Source organism: Zalophus californianus, chromosome 11 (genome assembly GCF_009762305.2).
Source record: "Zalophus californianus isolate mZalCal1 chromosome 11, mZalCal1.pri.v2, whole genome shotgun sequence".
NCBI classification, from domain to species: domain Eukaryota; kingdom Metazoa; phylum Chordata; class Mammalia; order Carnivora; family Otariidae; genus Zalophus; species Zalophus californianus.
This window is the reverse complement of record NC_045605.1, coordinates 98,408,121-98,414,744: the sequence shown is the minus strand read 5'-3', so window position 1 is coordinate 98,414,744 and position 6,624 is coordinate 98,408,121. Positions and strand designations below refer to the sequence as shown.

At 37.6% G+C, this 6,624-nt stretch overlaps 1 pseudogene; it reads right to left on the bottom strand.

The window, feature by feature from the left end:
• Nucleotides 1-480: 480 nt before the first annotated feature.
• LOC113913913 lies at nt 481-2,825 on the bottom strand (annotated as a pseudogene).
• Between the last annotated feature and the right edge of the window lie 3,799 nt (nt 2,826-6,624).

Genomic DNA, 6,624 nt, shown 5'->3' with positions numbered 1-6,624 from the left:
TCTGAAAAACAAACTGAGGGTTCTGGAGGGGAGGGGATGGGGGGATGGGTTGGCCTGGTGATGGGTATTAAAGAGGGCACGTTCTGCGTGGAGCACTGGGTGTTATGCACAATGAATCATGGAACAGTACATCAAAAACTAATGATGTAATGTATGGTGATTAACATAACAATAAAAAATTTAAAAAAGAATTTCATGTAATCATATAAAAATTTCCTCACTAATGCATTACCTATTATGGATTCCTTGCTATAAAGGCATTATACCAATCTAAGTGAAGTGATTCACAAAACATTATAGATCTTATATTCTAGCAGGGAGGAAAACTTATTACAGTACGATCATCTGGTCCATTCTTTAATTATAATTACCAGAAATTCTTTGATGAAAGGAAAGTCAGAATCAGATTTAAGAAGACTTCTGCATTCTAAGGAAATGAACCCTAATGCCAAATGACTCTCTTTGTGGTGGAAGACGTGCTCATTTACTACAAGACATGATGTTTCTTCCCCAGAGCTTCTTAATAGCATTTGTCATCTCAGAATTTCTGAGTATAAATCAATGGGCTCAGCATTGGGGTTATGACTGTATAAAACACACTCAATGATTTGTCAATGGAGAAGGTCTTAGCAGGTCTTACATACATGAAAATACATGGAACAAAGAAGAAGACCACCACCATGATGTGGGAACCACAGGTCTGGAGGGCTTTCCGCCTCCCTTCTGGACTAAGGTTCTTTAGAGAGTGCAAGATGACACCATAAGAGATGAGCAAGAGCACAAACACAATAGTGCAGATCAGTCCTCCATTGACTGCAACGAAGAGGCCAATGACATGGTTGTCTGTACAGACCAATTTCAATAAGGGGTACATGTCACAGAAAAAAATGATCAATGACATTTGGACCACAGATTGGGAGCCCATATATAGTGCTAACTTGAATTACTGAATGCAGAAAACCCCCAACCCAGGACACTACCAGCAGCACAACACATACCCACTTCCTCATGATCACCAAATAATGCAAGGGCTTGCAGATGGCCACATAGTGGTTGTAGGCCATCACCCAGCAGAAGAAAGACCTCAGATCCACCAAAAAAGTGCTCTGTAAATAGCTGGGTCATACAAGATTGGAAGGATATGATATTTTCCCCAAAGAACAAATTTGAAATCAGTTCAGGAGAAATAGATGATGAATGAATGACATCCATAAATGATAAGCTAGCAAGAAAAAAGTACATAGGTGAGCCCAGGGTCTTACTGACAGAAAGAGTCACCACAATGAGTAGGTTGCCCACCATGGTCAAAATATAGAAGAGCAAGGGCGCCTGGGTGGCTCAGTTGGTTAAGCGACTGCCTTCGGCTCAGGTCATGATCCTGGAGTCCCGGGATCGAGTCCCGCATCGGGCTCCCTGCTCGGCGGGGAGTCTGCTTCTCCCTCTGGCCCTCTTCCCTCTCGTGCTCTCTATCTCTCATTCTCTCTCTCTCAAATAAATAAATAAAATCTTTAAAAAAATATATATATATAGAAGAGCAAGAACATAACAAAAAGTACTTTCTGCTCCTTTGGATTCTGTGTGAGGCCCAAGAGGACAAAGTCAGTAACATTGTTCTTTTTTCCATTTCCTTGGCTCTGTCTATTCCTTATAGGTGCTGACTTAAGTTACTAGAAACAGTTTACCTTTAAAACAAAGGGAAAAAACTTTTAATACATTATAAGCTTGTTTTTTATTTATTCAATAAAAAATGCACATGGAAAATCTATTTATGTCAAACCTTTCATAATTGATATCACCCAGTTGAATACAACATGGTTTCTTCCCCTCAGTGATTTCATATATAGGGGTCAGACTATTACACACCAATTTAATAAGTGTCACTATAAGTATATTCATGTAGACTACAGGTTGCCTGTGCCAGAGCACATAAATCAACATGGACTCTGGGAAGGCTTCCTAGAGAAAACAGTACTTTAGCTGAGTTTTAAAGGAGAAGTGAAAGAACAAGAGAGGATGGAAAGGGGATTCCATGAAAGATGCACCATGTATAAAGTCATGCATAAAGTGTAATTCTTAAGTGAAGAATCACTTAAGGTAATTTATATATCCAAAGTGGGAGAACAATTTATGAATGGCTCTCTGTATACAACTACCTAAATGACATTTCCAAATGGTTATCAATTAAGTATTTATTAAGATAAGGTTTTAATTTTCCACAACAAACCTATTCCTTCCTAAATGACCTCCATCTCATTACACAGTACAAAAAATTTTAATGAGAGGAAATGCTGCTAGAAGAACATTTATTATTTTTCATGCACAACTGTATATATATCACATGATATTTCCACACTTATTGTATGTATGTGTAATACATGTACACCCCTATATATTTATATATCTACATCTATATATGCACACATATATAGAATCACATTTAATGTACAACATCTTATCTTTACTGTAGCAAGTTCTGTTATCCCCATTTTATAGTTGAAGAAACAGGCTTAGAACACTTAATTTTCTCAGTCATACACCCTTCAGTGACAGAGATAGAATTAAAAACTAACTTTGATTGACTTCAAATCTCCTGTGATTCCAAAGAACTTCTCAACCTTTCAATCCTTATAAACTTAAGTTTATAAGAATTTTCTGCATAATAAAATAATTCACACAATTGAAAAACCTGGCTTCCACCATTAACCCTCATAGGCTTACCTTTTGAAGACTTGTTCACAGTCAGCAAGAGGACTTTTCAAGTAACTCATAAAGACCTGGAAATGTCTCTTCCATCCAGTATCACCACTGAGGACAAAAAGCTGCATTAGTCCTTAAGGATATATTTGACTTCATATGAATATGTCTGTCCATTTTCTACACAGAGTCCTCTAAGTAATTCGGAAAATTGTTATTATTTGCTTGTAGACTGTTTAAAAGGAATTCCATGATGCAAACAGAAAAAAATTTTCCACATTAGGGTAATTTATCAAGGCAGGCAAACCTATGTAACATAAGAAGTCAATAACAAGCTCTTTTAAAAGGGAAACTGTTCCCTAGAAACTAATTTCTTTTCCAGTACTTTCAAAAACAAAAGCAACCTACCATTCCCATTTTGGAGCCATCTCATTCTGTTAGTATGGCAAAATTAATCGTACTGAGATCTTGAGAGGACTTGTGTGAAATGTCCTACAGTCCTGAAGAGAACAGCAACTTCTCCCCCATAAAGACAAATATCACAGGTCATTTTTCACCCTCTAACCAGATATATCATTGGGTCATGCATTTGGGAGTATGTCCAAGACTGACTCCTGCTCTTTCTATTCACTTTGATTTTCCACCAAATTTTAAAAATTCAAAAGAACATCTATATGTAAGGATACTTTTAGACCTATTACCTTATGGAGAGGTTGGACAAGAAGCATGGTGAACTATACAGTCCCAGAGAAAAGAAACCAGAACAGAATACGCAAGAACGGTGGGACAGCTACCAAAGGGGTAACGTACATGTAATGGGAATACCAGAAAAAGAAGAAAAAGTAAAAAGAACAAAAGCACTATTTGAAGCAATATGACTAAGAATTTTCCCCCAAATTAATGTCAAAAACCCAGCCTCTGGAAGCTCAGAGAATACCTCATAAGATAAATGCCAAAGAAAGAAAACACCATATAGAAGTATGTCATATTCAAACTTCAGAAAATCAAAGATAAATTTTTAAATCTTGAAAGCAGCCAGAGGAAAAAACATCTTACCTATAGAGGAGTATCTGACATTAAGCTCTAGTAGTGTAAGTGCTTGACATTAAGTTTTTGATTGCCAAAGCATCCATTTCAAAAGGCATCCATCTCGAATAAACATATTGCCGGCTTATGACACAGCTACTAGGAAAGGAACAGGATAAGGAATTAAGTCACCTCCATTCATGAAGTTCCCTCTTTCAGAAATCCCTGGGTAACTTCAATAACTGACCACTTGAGTGACCCTGCTTCTCCCTTTCCATGCTCTAATTCCCACCCTCGTGCTTTAAATTAGCCAGTAAAGACTGAACCAACGAAACCCTAGATACCTCCCTACCACCTCCAGACCCTAGTAAAGGCAGAGCACCAGGTCTGTGCTCTCTCACTCTCTTCACCTGCAAACTTGGGTGTGGCCCTCGGATATGCCATGTACTAGTCCTCCAGGACTAGTGCATAATAAATCTTGTACCTCGAAGTTCCCTGATCATTTCTACTACAGTCAAGTATGTCCTGCAATCATAATAAGAACGACAAGAGCTAGTCCAGCCACAACACTGGCCTCAGTGGGGGAAATGTCTGTGGGGACTTAACTACAAGTAATCCAGGTCCAGGTGAGTGCCACAGGCATTCCTGGGCAATAGCATCACTATCAGTAGTCTGGGACCACCACAACAAGAAGCAGAGGCAAGGATTACATCCAACTTCTCAGAAACCACGCAGGAAAGAACTGAATGGAGTGAAGTATTTAAAGTGTTGAGAGAAAAAACAAACACCAAGCTAAATTTCTGTGCTCTGTGTAATTATCCTTCAAAAGTGAAGAAGTCAAACTCAGAATCAGAACAGAGCAGTGGTTGTCAGGAGCTGGGGGTAGGGAAAGGGGGAGATGTTGGTCAAAAACTACAAACTTCCAGCATAAGATGAATAAATTCTGGATATCTAATAATCAGTATGGTAACATAGTTAACAATACTGTGTTATATACTTGAGAGTAGATCTTAAAACTTCTCAACAAAAAAAAAATTAATTATGTGAGGTGACCAATGTTTTAACTTACCTTTTTGTGGTAATAACTTCACAATATATATGGTATACCAAATCACATTGTACATGTTAAACTTATAAAACATTATATGTCAATTATATTTTAATCAAGCTGGGAAGAAAAAAAACCTACACCTGGTTTTTCTAGCAATTTTATTCATAATTGTCAAAACATGAAAGCAACCAAGACACCCTTTGGTAGATGAGTGGATAAATAAGCTGTGGTACATCCAGAAAATAAATATTATTCAGCACTAAAAGGATGAGCTATCAAATAAGGAAAGGACATGGAAGAAACTCAAATGTGTATTACTAAGTGAAAGAAGCCAATCTCAAAAGTGTATATATCATATGATTCCTACTATGTGAAATTGTGGAAAAGGCAAAACTATGGAGACAGTGAAAAGATCAGTGGCTGCCAAGGAGTTAGGAGAGATGGAGGGATGAGCAGACAGCCTACGGAGCATTTTTAAGGCAGTGAAACTACTCTGTATGATGCTACAATGGTGACTACATGTCATTAGACATGTGTCCAAACCCATAGAATGTACAGGACCAGGAGTGAACCCTAATGTAAAGTATGGACTTTGTGTGATAATATTTCAATATAGGTTCATCACCTGTAACAAATGTACCACTGTCATGTGAGAGGTCCATAGAGGGAGAAATTTCCATGTGTGGGAACACGGATTATACAGGAACTCTCTGTACTTCCTGTTCAAATAGCCAGAAGCTGAAAACTGTCCTAAAAATAAAGTTTATTAATTTTTTAAGGTGATATGTGTCCAGGAAGAGGAAGTACACAAATGCATGTGGATAGCTGGATGGCCTGAGGGCCTGCATTAACAGCCAAGATCCAAACAGACAGAGATATGAGGCAAGATGGAATGAGCTTACCATTTTGAACCTAGCCAATCGTGGATTTTAAACAGAATTCCAAATATGTTGGAGAGAGGTGACCAGGATTAATTAGCCTTCTTATTTACAAGAGCATAACTTTAGGAACATTATTTTAAATATCCGTAAGCCTCATTTTTTAGCTCTAAGAGAATAATATGTACTTCAAGAAATTATGATGATTGAATGATATAATGTATGCAAAGTGCTTGATGCATAGTAGTACACAGTACATTTGGGAGTGATTTTTCAAAAGGATTAGAGTCACTACAGTAAGATAAACATTTTTGTTTTTCATTGAGAAAAGCTTCCTTCTAAAAACAGTTGAAAATTAGAGTCGAAGAGGTATTTGGGAAGTGCTACTGCATCAATTGCTACACTATGCTAATGCTAGGAGGTGACAGACCATGCTATCCATATGTGTTTCTACTTCAGCACTAACCACAACTGTTAGCACAGGAGGTATTCAGTAAAAATAAATGATATGAATAACTCCATGGTATCAATAATTTTCCTGCTCTCAGCTTCCTTGTGGTCCTTTATTTCTTCTGCTTCTCCTCCTAGGTGTAGGACAGAGAACGGGACCCCCTTAAATTCTGTGGATATTAAAATCTAAAAGATAAATGAAACCCATTTTGTGAACTCCCATCCCCACTGCGCACATCCTGAATGTGTGGCTGCCCAAAAGTCTCTTAAAAGCATCCTGCACATGTTAGTTTCTAAAATATGTATCCTCAAGTTCATAAAATCCATCTATGAAAAACCCACAGCAAATATCATCCTCAATGGGGAAAAGCTGAGAACCTTTCCCTTAAGATCAGGAACATGTCAAGGATGCCCACTCTCACCATTATTGTTCAACATAGTACTAGAAGTCCTAGCAACAGCAATTAGACAACAAAAAGAAATAAAAGGTATTCAAATTGGCAAAGAAGTAGTCAAACTCTCTCT